Source organism: Microtus oregoni, unplaced genomic scaffold (assembly GCF_018167655.1).
Source record: "Microtus oregoni isolate MIOR12 unplaced genomic scaffold, Mior012 000116F_ref0000321, whole genome shotgun sequence".
NCBI lineage: Eukaryota > Metazoa > Chordata > Mammalia > Rodentia > Cricetidae > Microtus > Microtus oregoni.
The window spans coordinates 2,005,203-2,019,470 of record NW_024544745.1 but is presented as its reverse complement, the minus strand read 5'-3'; the positions used below and the strand labels follow the sequence as shown (position 1 = coordinate 2,019,470).

Sequence of the window (14,268 nt, the reverse complement as noted above, 5' to 3'; positions counted from 1 at the left end):
TTTCTTACACCCGCCCCCCTTCCCTCCCCACAAGCCTACGTTTTCTGCTAGGTCCTCTGCTCAGGAACAGTTTTCTGCTCCTACACTAAGGAGACCCACCCAGAGCGGTGAGTGCCTGCCTACCGGGCAGGCCTCAAGGACCCCCCCCCCCCAAAGGGAGCCCGGGCACCTTCAGCTTGTGCTCCAGGGGTGCCTGTGTTCTGCTGGATCTCGTCCCCTCTGCACGGGTTTTTTTTCCTTTTGTCCCCAGATCATCAGGCTACCAGGTGGCCCTGTTTAGGTACTGAGGAGTTCCATCTGGACTGGCGACCCACCCAGAGCGGATCTCGCCCTGCCTGCCAGGTTTTTTCCTTTTTTCCCCTGATCATCGGGCTACCAGGCGGCCCTGTTTAGGTACTGAGGAGTTCATTCTGGACGGGTGAGTGTGTGCTTTCCAGGGGCGGACTGTCCCAGAAGAGAGCACAGGCCCCCCTCCCCCAGCTCCTTCTGCAGGGCTGTCTTTCTTACACCCGACCCCCCCCCCCTCCTCCCCACAAGCCTGCATTGTCTGCTAGGTCCTCTGCTCAGGAACAGTTTTCTGCTCCTACACTAAGGCGACCCACCCAGAGCGGTGAGTGCCTGCCTACCGGGCAGGCCTCAAGGACCCCCAAAGGGGAGCCCGGACACCTTCAGCTTGTGCTCCAGGGGTCCCTGTGCACTCCTGGATCTAGTCCCGCCTGCCCAGTTTTTTCCTTTTGTCCCCGGATCATCGGGCTACCAGGCAGCCCTGTTTAGGTACTGAGGAGTTCCATCTGGACCGGTGAGTGTATGCTTTCCAGGGGCGGACTGTCCCGGAAGAGAGCACAGGCCCCCCTCCCCAGCTCCTTCTGCAGGGCTCTCTTTCTTACACCCGACTCCCCCTCCCCCCCACAAGCCTGCGTTTTCTGCTAGGTCCTTTGCTCAGGAACAGTTTTCTGCTCCTATACTAAGGCTGCCCACCCAGAGAGGTGAGTGCCGGCCTACCGGGCAGGCCTCAAGGACCCCTCCCCCCAAAGGGAACACGCACACTTTCAGCTTGTGCTGCAGGGTGTCCTGTGTTCTACTCGTTCCCACCCTACCCCCCAAGTTCCCCCTTTTGTCCTCGGGTCATTGGACTACCAGGCGTCCATGTTTTGGTGCTGAGGAGTTCCATATGGACTGGAACGGTTCCTGCTTCTACACTGAAGAGATACACTCAGAGAGTCAGTCACAGCAAAGACTGGACTAAGACACCAGGCCTCTCCTGGCTCCATTTGAAGGAAGAGATGGGAAGGCGCCAAGGCAAGAATTCCTCCAACAACCTGAAAGGCAACATGACATCACCAGAATCCAGAGATCCTGAAATAAGAAGAATTGTACACCCTATTCTAGAAGAATTAGAAGAAATCGACTCAAAAGTGAATTATATGAAAATAATAGAAGACCTTAAACAGGAGGTGAAAAACTGCCATAAACAATTAGAGATCACAAACAAAAAGGTAGAGGAAATGAATAAAGCGCTCAAAGATACCCAAGAAAACCAAGAGAAACAAGAAAAAGCAAACAAACAGGTAAGGGAAGTGGTTCAAGACATGAAGAATAAAATGGAAGTAATGAAGAAAACACAAACCGAGGGAAGGATGGAGATGGAAAATCTGGGTAAATGAACAGGAAATACAGAGACAAGTACTACCAACAGATTACAAGAGATAGAAGAAAGAATTTCAGACACTGAAGATACCATAGAGAAAATAAACACACTGATCAAAGAAAACAGCAAAGCCAACAAATTCTCATCACAAAACATTCAGGAAATCTGGGACACAATAAAAAAAACCAAACCTAAGAATAATTGGGATAGAGGGAGAAGAAGTACAGCTCAATGGTCCAGAAAATATATTTAATAAAATTATAGAAGAAAACTTTCCCAACCTAAAGAAGGATATTCCTTTGAAAGTTCAAGAAGCATACAGAACACCGAATAGACTGGACCCCCCCAAAAAAAACATCTCCTCACCATATAATAATCAAAACACAAAACACACAGAATAAAGAAAGAATATTAAGAGCTGCAAAGGAAAAAGGCCAAGTCACTTATAAAGGTAAACCTATCAGACTTACACCTGATTTCTCTATGGAAACAATGAAAGCCAGAAGGTCCTGGATAGATGTACTGCAGAAACTAAGAGACCATGGATGCAAGCCCAGACTACGATACCCAGCCAAGCTTTCATTCACTATAAATGGAGAAACAAAATTTTCCAGGATAAAAACTAATTTAAACAATACGTAGCCACAAATCCAGCCTTACAGAAAATAATAGAAGGAAAATCACAAACCAAGGAGTCCAACAATAACCACAATAACTCAAAAATCTAGAGACCCTTCACCAGCACAACTCAAAGAAAGGAAACACACAAACTCTACTACTAAAAAAGTGACCGGAATTAACAACCACTGGTCATTAATGTCACTTCATGTCAATGGGCGCAACTCACCTATAAAAAGGCACAGGCTAAGAGATTGGATAAGAAAACAGGATCCAACATTCTGCTGTTTACAAGAAACACACCTTAACCACAAAGACAGGCACCTACTCAGAGTAAAGGGCTGGGAAAAGGCTTATCAAGCAAATGGACCTAAGAAACAAGCAGGTGTGGCCATACTAATTTCTAACAAAGTTGACTTCAAACTCAAATCAATCAGAAGAGATAGAGAGGGACATTTTATACTCATAACAGGAACAATTCATCAGGTTGAAGTCTCAATCCTGAATATCTATGCCCCTAATATAAAAGCACCCACGTACATAAAAGAAACATTACTAAAATTCAAGGCTGCCATTAAACCACACACACTAATAGTAGGAGACTTCAACACTCCTCTCTCACCAGTGGACAAGTCAATCAGACAGAAACCTAACAGAGAAATAAGAGAATTAATGGAGGTAATGAATCAAATGGACTTAACAGACATCTATAGAACATTCCACCCAAATAGGAAAGAATATACGTTCTTCTCTGCAGCTCATGGAACCTTCTCGAAAATTGACCACATACTTGGTAACAAAGCAAACTTCCACATTTACAAAAAATATTCGTAACCTCCTGTGTCTTACCAGATCACCATGGATTAAAGTTAGAATTCAACAACAATGCTACCCCCAGAAAGCCTACAAACTCATGGAAACTGAACAGTCAACTACTGAACCATACCTGGATTAAGGAAGAAATAAAGAAAGAAATTAAAGTCTTCCTTGAATTCAATGAAAATAAAGAAACAACATACTCGAACTTATGGGACACTATGAAAGCAGTCCTGAGAGGAAAGTTCATAGCACTAAGTGCCCACCTAAAGAAAACAGAGAAAGCACATACTGGAGACTTAACAGCCCACTTGAAAGCTCTAGAAAAAAAAGAAGCAGACTCACCTAGGAGGAGTAGAAGACTGGAAATAATCAAATTGAGGGCTGAAATCAACAAAATAGAAACACAGAAAACAATCCAAAGAATCAATGAAACAAAAAGCTGGTTCCGAGAGAAAATTAACAAGATTGATAAACCCCTATCCAAACTAATCAAACGGCAGAGAGAGAATACGCAAATTAATAAGATCAGAAATGAAAAGGGGGACATAACCGCAGACACAGAGGAAATTCAGAGAATCATTAGATCTTACTACAAAAGCCTGTATGCCACAAAACTGGAAAATGTAAAAGAAATGGACACTTTTTTAGATAAATACCATATAGCAAGGTTAAACCAGGACCAGGTGAACGACCTAAATAGACCTGTTAGTCACGAAGAATTAGAAGCTGTTATCAAAAACCTCCCTACCAAAAAAAGCCCAGGACCAGATGGTTTCAAGGCGGAATTCTACCAGAACTTACAAGAAGACCTAATACCTATACTCCTTAATGTATTTCACAATATAGAAACAGAAGTCATTGCCAAATTCCTTCTATGAAGCAACAGTCACTCGATACCAAAACCGCACAAAGACTCAACCAAGAAAGAGAATTACAGGCCAATCTCACTCATGAACATTGACGCAAAAATCCTCAACAAAATACTGGCAAACCGTATCCAAGAACACATTAGGAAAATTATCCATTATGATCAAGTAGGCTTCATCCCAGAGATGCAGGGCTGGTTCAACATACGAAAATCTATCAATGTAATCCATCATATAAATAAACTGAAAGAAAAAAAAACATATGATCATTTCATTAGATGCTGAAAAAGCATGTGACAAAATCCAACATCCCTTTATGATAAAAGTATTGAATAGATTAGGGATACAAGGGTCATACCTAAATATAATAAAAGCAATATACAGCAAGCCGACAGCTAACATCAAATTAAACGGAGAGAAACTCAAAGCCATCCCACTGAACTCAGGAACACGACAAAGTTGTCCACTCTTGCCATACCTCTTCAATATAATGCTTGAAGTTCTAGCAATAGCAATAAGACAACATAATGGGATCAAGGCGATTTGAATTGGTAAGGAAGAAGTTAAACTTTCGTTATTTGCAGATGATATGATAGTGTACATAAGCGACCCCAAAAACTCCACCAAAGAAATTTTACAGCTGATAAACAGCTTTAGTAATGTGGCAGGACACAAGATCAACTCCAAAAAATCAGTTGCCCTCTTATATACAAAGGATATGGAAGCAGAGAGGGAAATCAGAGAAGCTTCACCTTTCACGATAGCCACAAACAGCATAAAATATCTTGGGGTAACTCTAACCAAGGAAGTAAAAGATCTATTTGACAAGAACTTTAAGGCATTGAAGAAAGAAATTGTGGAAGATACCAGAAAATGGAAGGACCTCCCCTGCTCTTGGATTGGGAGGATCAACATAGTAAAAATGGCAATTCTACCAAAGGCAATTTATAGATTCAATGCAATCCCCATCAAGGTCCCATCAAAATTCTTCACAGATCTTGAGAGGACAATAATCAACTTTATATGGAAAAACAAAATACCCAGGATAGCCAAGACAATCCTATACAATAAAGGATCTTCTGGAGGCATTACCATCCCTGACTTCAAACTCTATTACAGAGCTACAGTAATGAAAGCAGTGTGGTACTGGCATAAAAACAGAGAAGTCAACCAATGGAATCGTATAGAAGACCCGGATATTATCCCACAAACCTATGAACACCTCATTTTCGATAAAGCTAAAAGTATACAATGGAAGAAAGAAAGCATCTTCAACAAATGATGCTGGCACAACTGGATGTCAACCTGTAGAAGAATGAAAATAGATCCATATCTATCACCATGCACAAAACTCAAGTCCAAATGGATTAAAGACCTCAATATCAGTCCGAACACACTTAACCTGATAGAAGAGAAAGTGGGAAGTACCCTACAACAGATGGGCACAGGAGATCGCTTCCTAGGTATAACCCCAACAGTACAGACATTAAGGGCAACATTGAATAAATGGGACCTACTAAAACTGAGAAGCTTCTGTCAAGCAAAGGACACTGTCACGAAGACAAAAAGGCAACCTACTGACTGGGAGAAGATCTTTACCAACCCCGCAACAGACAAAGGTCTGATGTCCAAAATATATAGAGAGAACTCAAGAAACTAGACTTTAAAATGCTAATTAACCCAATTAAAAAATGGGGCAATGAACTGAACAGAGAATTCTCAACAGAAGAAGTTCAAATGGCCAAAAGACACTTAAGGTCCTGCTCAACCTCCTTAGCAATCAGGGAAATGCAAATCAAAACAACTTTGAGATATCATGTTACACCTGTCAGAATAGCTAAAATCAAAAACACCAATGATAGCCTTTGCTGGAGAGGCTGTGGAGGAAGGGGTACCCTCATCCATTGCTGGTGGGAATGCAGTCTTGTGCAACCACTTTGGAAATCAGTGTTTCAGTTTCTCAGGAAATTCGGGATCAACCTACCCCTGGACCCAGCCATACCACTTTTGGGAATATACCCAAGCGATGCCTGATCATATGACAAAAGCATTTGTTCAACTATGTTCATAGCAGTATTATTTGTAATAGCTAGATCCTGGAAACAACCTAGATGCCCTTCAATGGAAGAATGGATGAAGAAAGTGTGGAATACATACACAGTAGAGTACTACTCAGCGGTAAAAAACAATGACTTCTCGAATTTTGCATGCAAATGGATTGAAATAGAAAACACTATCCTGAGTGAGGTAACCCAGACCCAAAAAGATGAACATGGGATGTACTCACTCATAATTGGTTTCTAGCCATAAATAAAGGTCACAGAGTCTACAATTGGTGAACCTAAAGAAGCTAAATAAGAAGGTGAACCCAAGGAAAAACATATAGTTATCCTCTTGCTTATGGGAAGTAGACAAAATTGCCGGGGAGAAAAGTGGGATCTTGGGGATGGGGTGGGTTGGGGGTAAGGGGAGATGGGGAGAGAAAAGTGAGAAGGGGAGGATGGGGGGAACTTGGGAAAACAGGATGACTGGGATAAGGGAAGGCTGGATAGGGGAGCACGGAAGCACAATTCTTAGTTAAGGGAGCCATCTTAGGGTTGGCAAGAGACTTGAACCTAGAGTGGCTCCCAGGAGCCCAAGGCGATGTCCCCAGTTAGTTCCTTGGGCAGCTGAGGATAGGGAACCTGAAACGACCCTACCCTATAGCAATACTGACGAATATCTTGCATATCGCCATAGAACCTTCATCTGGGGATGGATGGAGATAGAGACAGAGACCCACATTGGAGCACTGGACTGAGCTCCCAAAGTCCCAATGAGGAGTGGAAGGAGGGAGAAGATGAGCAAGGAAGTCAGGACCACGAGGGGTGCACCCACCCACTGAGACAGTGGGGCTGATCTATTGGGAGCTCACCAAGGCCAGCTGGACTATGACTGAAAAAGCATGGGATAAAACCGGACTCTCTGAACATGGCGTACAATGAGGGCTGATGAGAATCCAAGGACAATGGCACGGGGTTTTGATCCTACTTCATGTTCTGGCTTTGTGGGAGCCTAGCCAGGTTGGATGTTCACCTTCCTAGACATGGTCGGAGTGGGGAGGATCTTGGACTTTCCACAGGGCAGGGAACCCTGACTGTGCTTTGGACTTGATAGGGAGGGGGAGAGGAGTGGGGGGAGGAGGAGAAGTGTGGGAGGAGGGGGAGGGGAATGGGAGGAGGGGGAAAATTTTTTTTTTCTTTTCTCAATAAAAAAAGAGTGATAACTGATTATATCATGTGTCTAGATAGTATTCTATCAAGGTAATAGTATAATATATGCATTTTGATTTTCTGCATGTTTGAACTCCCTTATACATATTGAAGCTTATGATAAATTAATATTTTAGCATTAGGCAATGTGTTATTTGACTTGTAACAATCTCATGAAAGCAGTGTTCTTATGATCAGATGTTAATTCACTTATAAAAGATCAGTCAGAGATCTACCTTTCTCCTCGTCCTATGTGAGGTAGTAGTCAGAACTCATCATTGATGAACTTTCACTGGACCCACTGGCCTTAGTCTTCTCAGCCACTAGAACAATGGAGAAGAAATCTCTGTTATTTACAAGCCACTCAGCGTAAGGCACTTTGTTATAGAAAGGTGAATGAAGGAAGACAGTTCTTACTTGTTTATGAGCAGGAGGAGTGCATATTACAAAGTCTAATGAGACTTCTAATGTATTTAAATTAGCTGAAACGTTCTTTCAGGCTATTTTCCATTTGTTAATTTTCTTAATATTCGTGAGCTCATAGGTATCAATATTATAATCAAAGTAGTCTTAGAAGAGGCGAAGCTTTGAGTTTCATTTTAAAGAGTATTGGATTTCTATGAAGAATTCATTAAGGGAGTTAAGGAAATAACTTCATTACAAAAGCATTTGAAGGATAAAACATATTAGTTATTTTTCTTGTTGTTGTGAGAAAATAACTGACAAAAGTTAAAAATCTGAAGAAAGGAAAGGTTTCTTTGGATCATGATTTGAGGAAGTGCAATATACCAGGGCAGAGATGGTATGGTGGTAGGAGCATATGACTTCTAGTTACATTACAACTGTAATTAGAAAACAGAGAGCTCAAATGGTGGTGTTCATTTGGCTTTGCCCATTTTCACTTTTTATTCAGTACAGAGCTCCATCCAATGTGTAGTAATTAGGGGCGGCGGCGGGGCTGCGTCCCCAACACCCCAGCCGCCTGCCCGGCTAGCTTATGCCCTGAAATAACAACACACAAACTGTATTCTTTTAGACACCGCTTGGCCCTTTAGCCCTAGCCCTTACTGGCTAATTCTGTTATCCCGATCAACCCATCTCTAATAATCTGTGAGAACCGGTCTTACCGGGAAGATTCTAGCCTAGTCCATCCTGGGTCGGAGCTTCATCCCGGGAGCGGGGCATGGCATCTCTCTCTGAGGCGTCTGCTCCCGAGAGAGCTGTGGAGTCTCTGAGCTCACTTCCTCTTCCTCCCAGTATCCTGTTCTGTTTTCTCCTCCCACCTATCTTCTAACCAATAAAATGGGCCAGGGCAGTTCCTTTATTAGCCAATGACCTTCCTCCATCATTTCCCCTTTTTCGGTTTAAACAAAAAAAAAAAAAGGCTTTAACTTTAACATAGCAAAATTACATATAACAAAACAGTTATCAAGTAAAAGTTACAATAATCTTTATCATAACTAAGGAAAACTATAACTATAACTAACTATTCTTAACTCCATCAAAGACTCCAGAAAGATACACTACTACCTAAGCAAACAAGAAAAAAGCAACTTTTAAAACTCTAGAAATGACAGAGACATCTCGCTGCCTGGACAGTCACCCAAAGTTCCTCTGTATCGTTGGGGCATCCATCTTCAGCCTTCAGGCCCATGGTATCCAGCAGACATTTCCATAAAGCAGGAAAATTCAAAGTCAGTTCAGTCACTATCTGTTGTGTCCTGCAGAATGTCTCGCAGACTCTTTCATGAATCAGGAACCCCGAAAGATCATCTCACCTTAGGCAAGTTCAGTAGTCCTCTCTCTGCGGGTTCTCTGTGTCCAGTTTATGCAATAGTCCAGGCAAGAGCAGTTTCTTGCCCAAATGGCTATCAAAACTCCATAACGAGCCTCTTCGATGCCCATCTTCCTCTTGAAGTAGATTGGTGCTGCCAGGAGCAGAGTGTCTCATTGTCATGAAAAGTCCTCAGTTATTAAAACATTAAATGTCCTATTCTGTAATGTTTGAAAGACATGAAGAATGTCTATCTAAAATATATCTCTATATATCTAGAAAATCTAACTAACATGACTACAAGCTTTACTATTATCGATGATTATCCATTAACAACCTATATTTCTTAATTATACATTACATTTTAATAATGAACTACACAATCACAATACCTTAATAAAAATCAGAAACACTTATATATATATATAATAAAATTGACCTTAAATCTCTATCAATAAAGCAAAATCTATACTAATGTAAATTATTCATACCTATATCATATCCCCCTTTAAATGTAAAAGAACGTTTATAAACCATATTTGGGAACATGGGCGCAGTTTTTTCTCTCCAAACTGCTTCCTGCTGAATGGGGGCATCGTTAATTAGGTCTTTCATGGTATAACCTGTGTGCTAGTTTCATCTCAGTTGGCAGTGGAGCGAAGCAATTTTCTGAAGATGTTCACTGCAACCCTTCAGGAGGGCGTGGTCCATCATACCAAATTGGAATAGAAGAAATGAACAGCGTCTCATCCTCTGTGAAAACAAAATAAGAAACTCCTTTCCAAAGCATCATGTCCTTAGATCCAAATTTCAAATTCAAGGCATTTTCAAAATGTCTATGTTGGATTAGTTCAGCAGCATTTATAAATAAATATCTTTTAGCATCTGTTGCTCCTGCCTCAGCATTCAAACAATTCAAAGAGAGCATAATAGCATACAGTATCAAGATTCTCTCTGTATTTTCCATCTTTGTTCGTTTTATTTTAACCTCTATTTTGTTTATTTTTACTTTTAACTTTTTGCTTTTTGTGATTTGTTCTCTGTATCTTTGACCTGAAGTAACTCTGTAGACCAGGCTGTCTTTGAACACTCAGAGATCTGCCTGTCTCTGCCTCCCAGGCATTCGGGATTAAAGGTGTACACTATTACACCTTGAACTCACAGAGATCTGTTTGTCTCTGCCTTCTAGGCACTGGGATTAAAGGCGTGTGCTACCACACACAACAACTCTCTTCCTTTTTTTTGTTACTTTAAGAACTTTAAATTTTAGTCTGCATATATTTTTAACACACTTCAAACCATTTAGAAATTTTCTCTGCCTTTGAATCTCTCTTTACTGTATATCTCTCTTTTTCTGACCACACGAGTCTTTAATTTACCAAGCAATATCAGTAGGATTAAAGGCGTGGCTTTGTCGGCTGGATCTAGCCCATTTCTTAGCTTTCCAGCCTCATGGCTGAGGTACTGGCTGTAGCCAGCAAGCGAGCTCCAGCAGCCTGTGCTTGCAAACCGCACGAACCGCCTGCGTAAAAGAGTCACAGTTTGCCCTGGCAGGACAGCCCAGAAAGCCGGCATTTTTAAACGGCGGAGCTTTTTTCCTGCTACGGCTGAAAACCGAAAAGCATGTGTTCAGCTTTTCGTCAACACCGTTTAAGTGTTTCGTGGCAGGACCTCTTAATGAGCTGCAGGCTTTGCAGCTAAAGCTGAGTCAGGAAGCCTCTCTTAGATGAGGCGCTTGCTTGCCTCTAGCAAGCAGAGTAGAACCGAGAAATTGCTGCTACCAAGAAACCAGGCACACTGCTTTCATTTTGTTCTAGAATTATTTCCCAAGCTGTCTCAGGCTTTATGTGGAAGCAGTTGTCCACGTGGGCGCCATATGTAGTAATTAGGGGCAGCGGCGGGGCTGCGTCCCCAACACCCCAGCCGCCTGCCCGGCTAGCTTATGCCCCGAAATAACAACACACAAACTGTATTCTTTTATACACCGCTTGGCCCTTTAGCCCTAGCCCTTACTGGCTAATTCTGTTATCCCGATCAACCCATCTCTAATAATCTGTGAGAACCGGTCTTACCGGGAAGATTCTAGCCTAGTCCATCCTGGGTCGGAGCTTCATCCCGGGAGCGGGGCATGGCATCTCTCTCTGAGGCATCTGCTCCCGAGAGAGCTGTGGAGTCTCTGAGCTCACTTCCTCTTCCTCCCAGTATCCTGTTCTGTTTTCTCCTCCCACCTATCTTCTAACCAATAAAATGGGCCAGGGCAGTTCCTTTATTAGCCAATGACCTTCCTCCATCACCAATGAGATGGTGCTACCCATATTCGGGATAGTTTTTCACTCCGTAGTCAAACTGCTTCAAACACATACATAGAGGCATGTGTCATAGGTGATTTAAAATCCATTCAACTTGAAATTTCTGTCCGGTGATCCAATGTGGGTCTCTGTCTCTGTCTCCTTTCATCGCCTGATGAAGGCTCATATTCAGGAGGATGCCTATATGTTTTTCTTTGGGTTCACCTTCTTATTTAGCTTCTCTAGGATCATTAATTATAGGCTGAATGTCCTTTATTTATGGCTAGAAACCAATGATGAGTGAGTACATCCCATGTTCTTCTTTTTGGGTCTGGCTTACCTCACTCAGGATAGTGTTTTCTATTTCCATCCATTTGCATGCAAAATTCAAGAGGTCCTTGTTTTTTACTGCTGAGTAGTACTCTAATATGTATATATTCCTCAAGGTCCATATCAGGAGCAGAAGGAGAGAGAGCACGAGCAAGGAACTTAGGACCACGAGGGGTGCACCCACACACCGAGACAATGGGGATGTCCTATTGGGAACTCACCAACGCCAGCTGGCCTGATTCTGAAAATACCTGGGATAAAACCAGACTCGCTGAATATAGCGGAAAATGAGGACTACTGAGAACTCAAGAACAATGCCAATGGGTTTTTGATCCTACTGCACGTACTGGCTTTGTGGGAGCCTAGGCAGTTTGGATGCTCACCTTACTAGACCTGAATGGAGGTGGGTGGTTCTTGGACTTCCCAGAGGGCAGGGAACCCTGATTGCTCTTTGGGCTGACGAGGGAGGGGGACTTGATTGGGGAAGGGGGAGGGAAATGGGAGGCTTTGGTGGGAATGAGACAGAAATCTTTAATAAATAAATAAATAGTAAATAAATAAATAAATAAATAAATAAATAAATGAAAGAAAAAATCCATTCAACTTGACAGTGAAGAATAACCATCACAGCCCTTGTCCAGACTCCATATTCTGGCTTTTGCTTTATCCTATTTATCTTGTTTTTGCCCTGTTTGGCTATTGCATCTTGGAGACTTGCTGTTTTCTGAAGAGGAAGTGGAGTGGTGGTGGATAGGAATATAGAGGAGTGCAGAAATTATTAGTGGAGGGAGGGAAAACTGTGGTTGGGATGTATTGTGTGCGGGAAGGATCTATTTTCAATAAAAGAAACTTTAAAAATAATACATTTAAAAGAAGAATAGAAAATCTTGATACTGTGCTCGCTTTGGCAGCACATGTACTAAAATTAGAATGATACAGAGAAGATTAGTATGGCCCCTGCACAACGATGCCATGCAAGTTAATGAAGTGTTCCTTATTTTTTATAGAACAACAAATAGACTGGAACCCTCCCCCAAAAGTCCCTTTGCCACATAGTAATCAAAACACAAAATATACAGAATAAAGAAAAACTGTTAAGAGCTGCAAAGGAAAAGAGCCAAGTAACATATACAGGCAGACCCACCAGAATTACACCCAGCTTCTCAATGGAGAATCTGAAAGCTAGAAGGTCCTGGACAAATGTTTTGCAGACACTAAGAGATCACAGATGACAATCCAGAGTACTATACCAAGCAAAGCGTTCAATTATCATAGATGGAGAAAACAAAATATTCTATTACAAAACAAGATTTAAACAAACCTATCCACAAATTAAGCTCTGCAGAAAGCACTAGAAGGAAAACTCTAAAACAATGAGGCTAGCTGTACCCACAAAAGCAGAGACAATAGATAATCTTACATCAGCAAATCCTAAAGAAGGAAAATACGTACACACTGCTACCAAAAATAACAGGAATTAACAATAACTGGTCACTAATATCCCTTAATAATAATGGACTCAATTTACATATAAAAAGGCACAGACTAAAAGAATAGATAAGAAAACAGGATCCATCCTTCTGCTGCATACAAGAAATATACTTTAACTTCAAAGGCAGACATTTCCTCAGATGAAAGGGTTGGGAAAAGGCTTCCAAATCAAATGGACATAAGAAGCAAGCTGATGTAGCTATCCCAATATCTAACAAAAATAGACTTCAAAATAAAGGAAATCAAAAAAGATGAAGAATATTTTATATTCATCACAGGAAAAAATTATCAATATTAAATCATAGTCATGAACATTTATGCCCAAAATATAAGTGCACACAGGTTTGTAAACAAACAAACAAAACCCCAAAAACATAACTACACCTTAAATCGTACTTTGAACCCCACACATTAATAATGGGAAACTTCAACACCCCACTCTCACCAATGGGCAGATCTGCCAGAAAGAAAATTAACAGAAAAACAAGGTAACTAACAGATGTTATGACTCAAATGGGCTTAATAAATATCTATAGAACATTCTACCCAAACACAAAAGAAAATACCTTCTCAGTACCTCATGGAACCATCTCCAAACTTGACCATATACTTAGTCACAAGACAAATCCCAACAGACACAAAAAATTGGAATACCTCCCTGTATCTTATCAAATCACTATGAATTAAAGTCAGAATTAAACAAAAATGCAAATTCCAGACAGCCTATAAACTCATAGAAACTGAATAATGCAAAACTGAATCACCTCAAGTCCAGGAAAAAATAAAGAAAAAAATTAAAGACTCCCTAGAATTTAATGAAAATGAAGGTACAACATACCCAAACTTATGAAACACTATGAAAGCAGTACCAAGAGGAAAGTTCATAGCACTTAAGGCCAATACAAAGATCTCCCATGCTCTTGACTAGGTAGAATTAACATAGTAAAAATGACTATCTTACCAAAAGCTATCCACAGATTCATTGCAACAAAAATCCCAGCAAAATTCTTCACAGACCTTGAAAGAATGGTATTCAACTTCATATGGAAAAGCAAAAAACCCAGGATAGCCAAAACAGTCCTGTACAATAAAAGAACTTCTGGAGGCATTACAATCCCTGATTTCTTTAGTATGAGGAGTGGGTGGCATCCGGCCACCCGGCTAACTTAACCCCCAAAATAAC

At 41.3% G+C, this 14,268-nt stretch overlaps 1 non-coding gene across 1 annotated transcript; it reads left to right on the top strand.

Annotated features, from left to right (window-relative positions):
• The first annotated feature begins 12,489 nt into the window (after positions 1-12,489).
• LOC121444040 lies at positions 12,490-12,596 on the top strand. Its single transcript, XR_005973737.1, has one exon. It is a non-coding gene; the product is annotated as a U6 spliceosomal RNA (small nuclear RNA).
• The last annotated feature ends 1,672 nt before the right edge of the window (positions 12,597-14,268 follow it).